The sequence below is a fragment of the Rhamphochromis longiceps genome, linkage group LG3, assembly GCF_057381845.1.
Source record: "Rhamphochromis longiceps isolate RC_006_pf linkage group LG3, R_longiceps_female_GT1.1, whole genome shotgun sequence".
Classification (NCBI taxonomy): Eukaryota; Metazoa; Chordata; class Actinopteri; order Cichliformes; family Cichlidae; genus Rhamphochromis; species Rhamphochromis longiceps.
In genome coordinates, this window is record NC_140559.1 from 66,758,332 (window position 1) to 66,770,942 (window position 12,611).

Genomic DNA, 12,611 nt, shown 5'->3' on the forward strand with positions numbered 1-12,611 from the left:
CAGGCCACTCACATTACACCAGGCCCTGCGCTTCTGGCCGAGGCCATCTTCACCAAACCAGGCCCTGTGGTTCTTGCTCAGGCCACTTACACCACACCAGGGCCTTATTTGCTATTGAGGCCACTTACACCACACCAGGGCCTGTGGCTCTGGCTTAGGCCACTTACACCACACCAGGGCCTGTGGCACTTGCTCAGGCCACTTACACCACACCAGGGCCTGTGGCTGCTGGCTGAGGCCACTTACACCACACCAGGGCCTGTGGCTCTTGCTCAGGCCACTTACACCACACCAGGGCCTGTGGCTGCTGGCTGAGGCCACCTACACCACACCAGGGCATTAGTTGCTATTGAGGCCAATTACACCACACCAGGGTCTGTGGCTCTTGCTCAGGCCACTTACACCACACCAGGGCCTGTGGCTCTTGCTCAGGCCACTTACACCACACCAGGGCCTGTGGCTGCTGGCTGAGGCCACTTACACCACACCAGGGCCTGTGGCTGCTGGCTGAGGCCACTTACACCACACCAGGGCCTGTGGCTGCTGGCTGAGGCGACTTACACCACACCAGGGCCCTTTTGCTGCTGGCTGAGGCCACTTACACCACACCAGGGCCTGTGGCTGCTGGCTGAGGCCACTTACACCACACCAGGGCCTGTGGCTGCTGGCTGAGGCCACCTACACCACACCAGGGCCTGTGGCTGCTGGCTGAGGCCACTTACACCACACCAGGGCCCTTTTGCTGCTGGCTGAGGCCACTTACACCACACCAGTGCCTGTGTCTTCTAGCTGAGGCGACTTACACCACACCAGGGCCTGTGGCTGCTGGCTGAGGCCAATTACACCACACCAGGGTCTGTGGCTCTTGCTCAGGCCACTTACACCACACCAGGGCCTGTGGCACTGGCTGAGGCCACTTACACCACACCAGGGCCTGTGGCTGCTGGCTGAGGCCACTTACACCACACCAGGGCCTGTGGCTGCTGGCTGAGGCCACTTACACCACACCAGGGCCTGTGGCTGCTGGCTGAGGCCACCTACACCACACCAGGGCCTGTGGCTGCTGGCTGAGGCCACTTACACCACACCAGGGCCCTTTTGCTGCTGGCTGAGGCCACTTACACCACACCAGTGCCTGTGGCTTCTGGCTGAGGCGACTTACACCACACCAGGGCCTGTGGCTGCTGGCTGAGGCCACTTACACCACACCAAGGCCTGTTGCTCTTGCTCAGGCCACTCACATCACACCAGGCCCTGCGCTTCTGGCCGAGGCCATCTTCACCAAACCAGGCCCTGTGCTGCTTGCTGTGGCCATGTACAACACACCAGGCCCTGTGCTGGTTCCTGAGGCCATCTTCAACAATCCAGGGCCTGTGCTGTTGGATAAATGCCAAACTGAGCCTTTGGGTTAGGGTATTATGCAAACATGCAGGTATGGTTATAGGATTGTCTTCGTAACTTCAGGTACTTGCCACCTAATCACTTGAATCCATAAATTGAGACATTGTGCTGGAGCCAGCAGCTTACGGCCATACCACCCTGAGCACGCCCGACCTCGTCTGATCTCGGAAGCTAAGCAGGGCTGGGCTTGGTTAGTACTTGGATGGGAGACTGCCTGGGAATACCTGGTGCTGTAAGCCTTTCATTTTCATGTCATTGAACCGCTTTTGATCCAGAGAAGGGGTGTATTAAAAGACCAAAAGCAGCTGCCCATTAATGAGGGCACATTAACGACACTGCTTTTGGCTCTTTTCCAATGTCTTGTGCTGCTAGCTGATGCAACCTACACCACACAAGGGCCTGAGTGACCGGCTGGGGCCACTTACACCACATCAGGGCCTGTGGCTCTGGCTGAGGCCACTTACACCACACCAGGGCCTGTGGCTGCTGGCTGAGGCCACTTACACCACACCAGGGCCTGTGGCTGCTGGCTCAGGCAAGTTACATCACAACAGGGCCTGTGGCTGCTGCCTGAGGCCACATACACCACACCAGGGCCTTAGTTGCTATTGAGGCCAATTACACCACACCAGGGTCTGTGGCTCTTGCTCAGGCCACTTACACCACACCAGGGCCTGTGGCACTGGCTGAGGCCACTTACACCACACCAGGGCCTGTGGCTGCTGGCTGAGGCCACTTACACCACACCAGGGCCTGTGGCTGCTGGCTGAGGCCACCTACACCACACCAGGGCCTGTGGCTGCTGGCTGAGGCGACTTACACCACACCAGGGCCCTTTTGCTGCTGGCTGAGGCCACTTACACCACACCAGTGCCTGTGGCTTCTGGCTGAGGCTACTTACACCACACCAGGGCCTGTGGCTGCTGGCTGAGGCCACTTACACCACACCAGGGCCTGTGGCTCTTGCTCAGGCCACTTACACCACACCAGGGCCTGTGGCTGCTGGCTGAGGCCACTTACACCACACCAGGGCCTGTGGCTGCTGGCTGAGGCCAATTACACCACACCAGGGTCTGTGGCTCTTGCTCAGGCCACTTACACCACACCAGGGCCTGTGGCTGCTGGCTGAGGCGACTTACACCACACCAGGGCCCTTTTGCTGCTGGCTGAGGCCACTTACACCACACCAGTGCCTGTGGCTTCTGGCTGAGGCTACTTACACCACACCAGGGCCTGTGGCTGCTGGCTGAGGCCACTTACACCACACCAGGGCCTGTGGCTCTTGCTCAGGCCACTTACACCACACCAGGGCCTGTGGCTGCTGGCTGAGGCCACTTACACCACACCAGGGCCTGTGGCTGCTGGCTGAGGCCACTTACACCACACCAGTGCCTGTGGCTTCTGGCTGAGGCTACTTACACCACACCAGGGCCTGTGGCTGCTGGCTGAGGCCACTTACACCACACCAGGGCCTGTGGCTCTTGCTCAGGCCACTTACACCACACCAGGGCCTGTGGCTCTTGCTCAGGCCACTTACACCACACCAGGGCCTGTGGCTGCTGGCTGAGGCCACTTACACCACACCAGGGCCTGTGGCTGCTGGCTGAGGCCAATTACACCACACCAGGGTCTGTGGCTCTTGCTCAGGCCACTTACACCACACCAGGGCCTGAGTGACCGGCTGGGGCCACTTACACCACATCAGGGCCTGTGGCTCTGGCTGAGGCCACTTACACCACACCAGGGCCTGTGGCTGCTGGCTGAGGCCACTTACACCACACCAGGGCCTGTGGCTGCTGGCTGAGGCCACTTACACCACACCAGGGCCTGTGGCTGCTGGCTGAGGCCACTTACACCACACCAGGGCCTGTGGCTGCTGGCTGAGGCCACCTACACCACACCAGGGCCTGTGGCTGCTGGCTGAGGCGACTTACACCACACCAGGGCCCTTTTGCTGCTGGCTGAGGCCACTTACACCACACCAGTGCCTGTGTCTTCTAGCTGAGGCGACTTACACCACACCAGGGCCTGTGGCTGCTGGCTGAGGCCAATTACACCACACCAGGGTCTGTGGCTCTTGCTCAGGCCACTTACACCACACCAGGGCCTGTGGCACTGGCTGAGGCCACTTACACCACACCAGGGCCTGTGGCTGCTGGCTGAGGCCACCTACACCACCCCAGGGCCTGTGGCTGCTGGCTGAGGCCACTTACACCACACCAGGGCCCTTTTGCTGCTGGCTGAGGCCACTTACACCACACCAGTGCCTGTGGCTTCTGGCTGAGGCCACTTACACCACACCAAGGCCTGTTGCTCTTGCTCAGGCCACTCACATCACACCAGGCCCTGCGCTTCTGGCCGAGGCCATCTTCACCAAACCAGGCCCTGTGCTGCTTGCTGTGGCCATGTACAACACACCAGGCCCTGTGCTGGTTCCTGAGGCCATCTTCAACAATCCAGGGCCTGTGCTGTTGGATAAATGCCAAACTGAGCCTTTGGGTTAGGGTATTATGCAAACATGCAGGTATGGTTATAGGATTGTCTTCGTAACTTCAGGTACTTGCCACCTAATCACTTGAATCCATAAATTGAGACATTGTGCTGGAGCCAGCAGCTTACGGCCATACCACCCTGAGCACGCCCGACCTCGTCTGATCTCGGAAGCTAAGCAGGGCTGGGCTTGGTTAGTACTTGGATGGGAGACTGCCTGGGAATACCTGGTGCTGTAAGCCTTTCATTTTCATGTCATTGAACCGCTTTTGATCCAGAGAAGGGGTGTATTAAAAGACCAAAAGCAGCTGCCCATTAATGAGGGCACATTAACGACACTGCTTTTGGCTCTTTTCCAATGTCTTGTGCTGCTAGCTGATGCAACCTACACCACACAAGGGCCTGAGTGACCGGCTGGGGCCACTTACACCACATCAGGGCCTGTGGCTCTGGCTGAGGCCACTTACACCACACCAGGGCCTGTGGCTGCTGGCTGAGGCCACCTACACCACACCAGGGCATTAGTTGCTATTGAGGCCAATTACACCACACCAGGGTCTGTGGCTCTTGCTCAGGCAAGTTACATCACAACAGGGCCTGTGGCTGCTGCCTGAGGCCACATACACCACACCAGGGCCTTAGTTGCTATTGAGGCCAATTACACCACACCAGGGTCTGTGGCTCTTGCTCAGGCCACTTACACCACACCAGGGCCTGTGGCACTGGCTGAGGCCACTTACACCACACCAGGGCCTGTGGCTGCTGGCTGAGGCCACTTACACCACACCAGGGCCTGTGGCTGCTGGCTGAGGCCACCTACACCACACCAGGGCCTGTGGCTGCTGGCTGAGGCGACTTACACCACACCAGGGCCCTTTTGCTGCTGGCTGAGGCCACTTACACCACACCAGTGCCTGTGGCTTCTGGCTGAGGCTACTTACACCACACCAGGGCCTGTGGCTGCTGGCTGAGGCCACTTACACCACACCAGGGCCTGTGGCTCTTGCTCAGGCCACTTACACCACACCAGGGCCTGTGGCTGCTGGCTGAGGCCACTTACACCACACCAGGGCCTGTGGCTGCTGGCTGAGGCCAATTTCACCACACCAGGGTCTGTGGGTCTTGCTCAGGCCACTTACACCACACCAGGGCCTGTGGCACTGGCTGAGGCCACTTACACCACACCAGGGCCTGAGTGACCGGCTGGGGCCACTTACACCACATCAGGGCCTGTGGCTCTGGCTGAGGCCACTTACACCACACCAGGGCCTGTGGCTGCTGGCTCAGGCAAGTTACATCACAACAGGGCCTGTGGCTGCTACCTGAGGCCACTTAGACCACACCAGGGCCCTTTTGCTGCTGGCTGAGGCCACTCACATCACACCAGGCCCTGCGCTTCTGGCCGAGGCCATCTTCACCAAACCAGGCCCTGTGGTTCTTGCTCAGGCCACTTACACCACACCAGGGCATTAGTTGCTATTGAGGCCACTTACACCACACCAGGGCCTGTGGCTCTGGATTAGGCCACGTACACCACACCAGGGCCTGTGGCTCTTGCTCAGGCCACTTACACCACACCAGGGCCTGTGGCACTGGCTGAGGCCACTTACACCACATCAGGGCCTGTGGCTGCTGGCTGAGGCCACTTACACCACACCAGTGCCTGTGGCTTCTGGCTGAGGCCACTTACACCACACCAGGGCCTGTGGCTGCTGGCTGAGGCCACCTACACCACACCAGGGCCTGTGGCTGCTGGCTGAGGCGACTTACACCACACCAGGGCCTGTGTCTTCTAGCTGAGGCGACTTACACCACACCAGGGCCTGTGGCTGCTGGCTGAGGCCAATTACACCACACCAGGGTCTGTGGCTCTTGCTCAGGCCACTTACACCACACCAGGGCCTGTGGCACTGGCTGAGGCCACTTACACCACACCAGGGCCTGTGGCTGCTGGCTGAGGCCACTTACACCACACCAGGGCCTGTGGCTGCTGGCTGAGGCCACTTACACCACACCAGGGCCCTTTTGCTGCTGGCTGAGGCCACTTACACCACACCAGTGCCTGTGGCTTCTGGCTGAGGCCACCTACACCACACCAGGGGCTGTGGCTGCTGGCTGAGGCCACTTACACCACACCAGGGCCCTTTTGCTGCTGGCTGAGGCCACTTACACCACACCAGGGCCTGTGGCTGCTGGCTGAGGCCAATTACACCACACCAGGGTCTGTGGCTCTTGCTCAGGCCACTTACACCACACCAGGGCCTGTGGCACTGGCTGAGGCCACTTACACCACACCAGGGCCTGTGGCTGCTGGCTGAGGCCACTTACACCACACCAGGGCCTGTGGCTGCTGGCTGAGGCCAGTTACACCACACCAGAGCCTGTGGCTGCTGGCTGAAGCCACTTACACCACACCAGGGCCTTAGTTGCTATTGAGGCCACTTACACCACACCAGGGCCTGTGGCTGCTGGCTGAGGCCACCTACACCACACCAGGGCCTGTGGCTGCTGGCTGAGGCGACTTACACCACACCAGGGCCCTTTTGCTGCTGGCTGAGGCCACTTACACCACACCAGTGGCTGTGGATTCTGGCTGAGGCGACTTACACCACACCAGGGCCTGTGGCTCTTGCTCAGGCCACTCACATTACACCAGGCCCTGCGCTTCTGGCCGAGGCCATCTTCACCAAACCAGGCCCTGTGGTTCTTGCTCAGGCCACTTACACCACACCAGGGCCTTATTTGCTATTGAGGCCACTTACACCACACCAGGGCCTGTGGCTCTGGCTTAGGCCACTTACACCACACCAGGGCCTGTGGCACTTGCTCAGGCCACTTACACCACACCAGGGCCTGTGGCTGCTGGCTGAGGCCACTTACACCACACCAGGGCCTGTGGCTCTTGCTCAGGCCACTTACACCACACCAGGGCCTGTGGCACTGGCTGAGGCCACTTAGACCACACCAGGGCCTGTGGCTGCTGGCTGAGGCCACTTACACCAAACCAGGGCCTGTGGCTGCTTGCTGAGGCCATCTTCACCAAACCAGGCCCTGTGCTGCTTGCTGTGGCCATGTAAAACACACCAGGTCCTGTGCTGGTTCTTGAGGCCATCTTCAACAATCCAGGGCCTGTGCTGTTGGATAAATGCCAAACTGAGCCTTTGGGTTAGGGTATTATGCAAACATGCAGGTATGGTTATAGGATTGTCTTCGTAACTTCAGGTACTTGCCACCTAATCACTTGAATCCATAAATTGAGACATTGTGCTGGGGCCAGCAGCTTACGGCCATACCACCCTGAGCACGCCCGACCTCGTCTGATCTCGGAAGCTAAGCAGGGCTGGGCTTGGCTAGTACTTGGATGGGAGACTGCCTGGGAATACCTGGTGCTGTAAGCCTTTCATTTTCATGTCATTGAATCGCTTTTGATCCAGAGAAGGGGTGTATTAAAAGACAAAAAGCATCTGCCCATTAATGAGGGCACATTAACGACATTGCTTTTGGCTCTTTTCCAATGTCTTGTGCTGCTAGCTGATGCAACCTACACCACACAAGGGCCTGAGTGACCGGCTGGGGCCACTTACACCACATCAGGGCCTGTGGCTCTGGCTGAGGCCACTTACACCACACCAGGGCCTGTGGCTGCTGGCTGAGGCCACTTACACCACACCAGGGCCTGTGGCTGCTGGCTGAGGCCACCTACACCACACCAGGGCATTAGTTGCTATTGAGGCCAATTACACCACACCAGGGTCTGTGGCTCTTGCTCAGGCCACTTACACCACACCAGGGCCTGTGGCTCTTGCTCAGGCCACTTACACCACACCAGGGCCTGTGGCTGCTGGCTGAGGCCACTTACACCACACCAGGGCCTGTGGCTGCTGGCTGAGGCCACTTACACCACACCAGGGCCTGTGGCTGCTGGCTGAGGCGACTTACACCACACCAGGGCCCTTTTGCTGCTGGCTGAGGCCACTTACACCACACCAGGGCCTGTGGCTGCTGGCTGAGGCCACTTACACCACACCAGGGCCTGTGGCTGCTGGCTGAGGCCACCTACACCACACCAGGGCCTGTGGCTGCTGGCTGAGGCCACTTACACCACACCAGGGCCCTTTTGCTGCTGGCTGAGGCCACTTACACCACACCAGTGCCTGTGTCTTCTAGCTGAGGCGACTTACACCACACCAGGGCCTGTGGCTGCTGGCTGAGGCCAATTACACCACACCAGGGTCTGTGGCTCTTGCTCAGGCCACTTACACCACACCAGGGCCTGTGGCACTGGCTGAGGCCACTTACACCACACCAGGGCCTGTGGCTGCTGGCTGAGGCCACTTACACCACACCAGGGCCTGTGGCTGCTGGCTGAGGCCACTTACACCACACCAGGGCCTGTGGCTGCTGGCTGAGGCCACCTACACCACACCAGGGCCTGTGGCTGCTGGCTGAGGCCACTTACACCACACCAGGGCCCTTTTGCTGCTGGCTGAGGCCACTTACACCACACCAGTGCCTGTGGCTTCTGGCTGAGGCGACTTACACCACACCAGGGCCTGTGGCTGCTGGCTGAGGCCACTTACACCACACCAAGGCCTGTTGCTCTTGCTCAGGCCACTCACATCACACCAGGCCCTGCGCTTCTGGCCGAGGCCATCTTCACCAAACCAGGCCCTGTGCTGCTTGCTGTGGCCATGTACAACACACCAGGCCCTGTGCTGGTTCCTGAGGCCATCTTCAACAATCCAGGGCCTGTGCTGTTGGATAAATGCCAAACTGAGCCTTTGGGTTAGGGTATTATGCAAACATGCAGGTATGGTTATAGGATTGTCTTCGTAACTTCAGGTACTTGCCACCTAATCACTTGAATCCATAAATTGAGACATTGTGCTGGAGCCAGCAGCTTACGGCCATACCACCCTGAGCACGCCCGACCTCGTCTGATCTCGGAAGCTAAGCAGGGCTGGGCTTGGTTAGTACTTGGATGGGAGACTGCCTGGGAATACCTGGTGCTGTAAGCCTTTCATTTTCATGTCATTGAACCGCTTTTGATCCAGAGAAGGGGTGTATTAAAAGACCAAAAGCAGCTGCCCATTAATGAGGGCATATTAACGACACTGCTTTTGGCTCTTTTCCAATGTCTTGTGCTGCTAGCTGATGCAACCTACACCACACAAGGGCCTGAGTGACCGGCTGGGGCCACTTACACCACATCAGGGCCTGTGGCTCTGGCTGAGGCCACTTACACCACACCAGGGCCTGTGGCTGCTGGCTGAGGCCACTTACACCACACCAGGGCCTGTGGCTGCTGGCTGAGGCCACCTACACCACACCAGGGCCTGTGGCTGCTGGCTGAGGCCAATTACACCACACCAGGGCCTGAGTGACCGGCTGGGGCCACTTACACCACATCAGGGCCTGTGGCTCTGGCTGAGGCCACTTACACCACACCAGGGCCTGTGGCTGCTGGCTCAGGCAAGTTACATCACAACAGGGCCTGTGGCTGCTGCCTGAGGCCACATACACCACACCAGGGCCTTAGTTGCTATTGAGGCCAATTACACCACACCAGGGTCTGTGGCTCTTGCTCAGGCCACTTACACCACACCAGGGCCTGTGGCACTGGCTGAGGCCACTTACACCACACCAGGGCCTGTGGCTGCTGGCTGAGGCCACTTACACCACACCAGGGCCTGTGGCTGCTGGCTGAGGCCACCTACACCACACCAGGGCCTGTGGCTGCTGGCTGAGGCGACTTACACCACACCAGGGCCCTTTTGCTGCTGGCTGAGGCCACTTACACCACACCAGTGCCTGTGGCTTCTGGCTGAGGCTACTTACACCACACCAGGGCCTGTGGCTGCTGGCTGAGGCCACTTACACCACACCAGGGCCTGTGGCTCTTGCTCAGGCCAGTTACACCACACCAGGGCCTGTGGCTGCTGGCTGAGGCCACTTACACCACACCAGGGCCTGTGGCTGCTGGCTGAGGCCAATTACACCACACCAGGGTCTGTGGCTCTTGCTCAGGCCACTTACACCACACCAGGGCCTGTGGCTGCTGGCTGAGGCGACTTACACCACACCAGGGCCCTTTTGCTGCTGGCTGAGGCCACTTACACCACACCAGTGCCTGTGGCTTCTGGCTGAGGCTACTTACACCACACCAGGGCCTGTGGCTGCTGGCTGAGGCCACTTACACCACACCAGGGCCTGTGGCTCTTGCTCAGGCCACATACACCACACCAGGGCCTGTGGCTCTTGCTCAGGCCACTTACACCACACCAGGGCCTGTGGCTGCTGGCTGAGGCCACTTACACCACACCAGGGCCTGTGGCTGCTGGCTGAGGCCACTTACACCACACCAGTGCCTGTGGCTTCTGGCTGAGGCTACTTACACCACACCAGGGCCTGTGGCTGCTGGCTGAGGCCACTTACACCACACCAGGGCCTGTGGCTCTTGCTCAGGCCACTTACACCACACCAGGGCCTGTGGCTCTTGCTCAGGCCACTTACACCACACCAGGGCCTGTGGCTGCTGGCTGAGGCCACTTACACCACACCAGGGCCTGTGGCTGCTGGCTGAGGCCAATTACACCACACCAGGGTCTGTGGCTCTTGCTCAGGCCACTTACACCACACCAGGGCCTGAGTGACCGGCTGGGGCCACTTACACCACATCAGGGCCTGTGGCTCTGGCTGAGGCCACTTACACCACACCAGGGCCTGTGGCTGCTGGCTGAGGCCACTTACACCACACCAGGGCCTGTGGCTGCTGGCTGAGGCCACTTACACCACACCAGGGCCTGTGGCTGCTGGCTGAGGCCACTTACACCACACCAGGGCCTGTGGCTGCTGGCTGAGGCCACCTACACCACACCAGGGCCTGTGGCTGCTGGCTGAGGCGACTTACACCACACCAGGGCCCTTTTGCTGCTGGCTGAGGCCACTTACACCACACCAGTGCCTGTGTCTTCTAGCTGAGGCGACTTACACCACACCAGGGCCTGTGGCTGCTGGCTGAGGCCAATTACACCACACCAGGGTCTGTGGCTCTTGCTCAGGCCACTTACACCACACCAGGGCCTGTGGCACTGGCTGAGGCCACTTACACCACACCAGGGCCTGTGGCTGCTGGCTGAGGCCACCTACACCACCCCAGGGCCTGTGGCTGCTGGCTGAGGCCACTTACACCACACCAGGGCCCTTTTGCTGCTGGCTGAGGCCACTTACACCACACCAGTGCCTGTGGCTTCTGGCTGAGGCCACTTACACCACACCAAGGCCTGTTGCTCTTGCTCAGGCCACTCACATCACACCAGGCCCTGCGCTTCTGGCCGAGGCCATCTTCACCAAACCAGGCCCTGTGCTGCTTGCTGTGGCCATGTACAACACACCAGGCCCTGTGCTGGTTCCTGAGGCCATCTTCAACAATCCAGGGCCTGTGCTGTTGGATAAATGCCAAACTGAGCCTTTGGGTTAGGGTATTATGCAAACATGCAGGTATGGTTATAGGATTGTCTTCGTAACTTCAGGTACTTGCCACCTAATCACTTGAATCCATAAATTGAGACATTGTGCTGGAGCCAGCAGCTTACGGCCATACCACCCTGAGCACGCCCGACCTCGTCTGATCTCGGAAGCTAAGCAGGGCTGGGCTTGGTTAGTACTTGGATGGGAGACTGCCTGGGAATACCTGGTGCTGTAAGCCTTTCATTTTCATGTCATTGAACCGCTTTTGATCCAGAGAAGGGGTGTATTAAAAGACCAAAAGCAGCTGCCCATTAATGAGGGCACATTAACGACACTGCTTTTGGCTCTTTTCCAATGTCTTGTGCTGCTAGCTGATGCAACCTACACCACACAAGGGCCTGAGTGACCGGCTGGGGCCACTTACACCACATCAGGGCCTGTGGCTCTGGCTGAGGCCACTTACACCACACCAGGGCCTGTGGCTGCTGGCTGAGGCCACTTACACCACACCAGGGCCTGTGGCTGCTGGCTGAGGCCACCTACACCACACCAGGGCATTAGTTGCTATTGAGGCCAATTACACCACACCAGGGTCTGTGGCTCTTGCTCAGGCAAGTTACATCACAACAGGGCCTGTGGCTGCTGCCTGAGGCCACATACACCACACCAGGGCCTTAGTTGCTATTGAGGCCAATTACACCACACCAGGGTCTGTGGCTCTTGCTCAGGCCACTTACACCACACCAGGGCCTGTGGCACTGGCTGAGGCCACTTACACCACACCAGGGCCTGTGGCTGCTGGCTGAGGCCACTTACACCACACCAGGGCCTGTGGCTGCTGGCTGAGGCCACCTACACCACACCAGGGCCTGTGGCTGCTGGCTGAGGCGACTTACACCACACCAGGGCCCTTTTGCTGCTGGCTGAGGCCACTTACACCACACCAGTGCCTGTGGCTTCTGGCTGAGGCTACTTACACCACACCAGGGCCTGTGGCTGCTGGCTGAGGCCACTTACACCACACCAGGGCCTGTGGCTCTTGCTCAGGCCACTTACACCACACCAGGGCCTGTGGCTGCTGGCTGAGGCCACTTACACCACACCAGGGCCTGTGGCTGCTGGCTGAGGCCAATTTCACCACACCAGGGTCTGTGGGTCTTGCTCAGGCCACTTACACCACACCAGGGCCTGTGGCACTGGCTGAGGCCACTTACACCACACCAGGGCCTGAGTGACCGGCTGGGGCCACT

At 59.5% G+C, this 12,611-nt stretch overlaps 5 non-coding genes across 5 annotated transcripts; all 5 read left to right on the top strand.

Moving 5' to 3' along the window:
* Window positions 1-1,521: 1,521 nt before the first annotated feature.
* Window positions 1,522-1,640, top strand: LOC146676419 (5S ribosomal RNA). Its single transcript, XR_014911300.1, has one exon. It is a non-coding gene; the product is annotated as a 5S ribosomal RNA (ribosomal RNA).
* Window positions 1,641-4,014: 2,374 nt separating this feature from the next.
* LOC146676420 (5S ribosomal RNA) lies at window positions 4,015-4,133 on the top strand. The gene has a single exon (XR_014911301.1). It is a non-coding gene; the product is annotated as a 5S ribosomal RNA (ribosomal RNA).
* A 3,037-nt stretch (window positions 4,134-7,170) lies between these two features.
* Window positions 7,171-7,289, top strand: LOC146676421 (5S ribosomal RNA). Its single transcript, XR_014910733.1, has one exon. It is a non-coding gene; the product is annotated as a 5S ribosomal RNA (ribosomal RNA).
* Window positions 7,290-8,790: 1,501 nt separating this feature from the next.
* On the top strand, window positions 8,791-8,909 carry LOC146676422 (5S ribosomal RNA). The gene has a single exon (XR_014911302.1). It is a non-coding gene; the product is annotated as a 5S ribosomal RNA (ribosomal RNA).
* A 2,571-nt stretch (window positions 8,910-11,480) lies between these two features.
* Window positions 11,481-11,599, top strand: LOC146676423 (5S ribosomal RNA). The gene has a single exon (XR_014911303.1). It is a non-coding gene; the product is annotated as a 5S ribosomal RNA (ribosomal RNA).
* The last annotated feature ends 1,012 nt before the right edge of the window (window positions 11,600-12,611 follow it).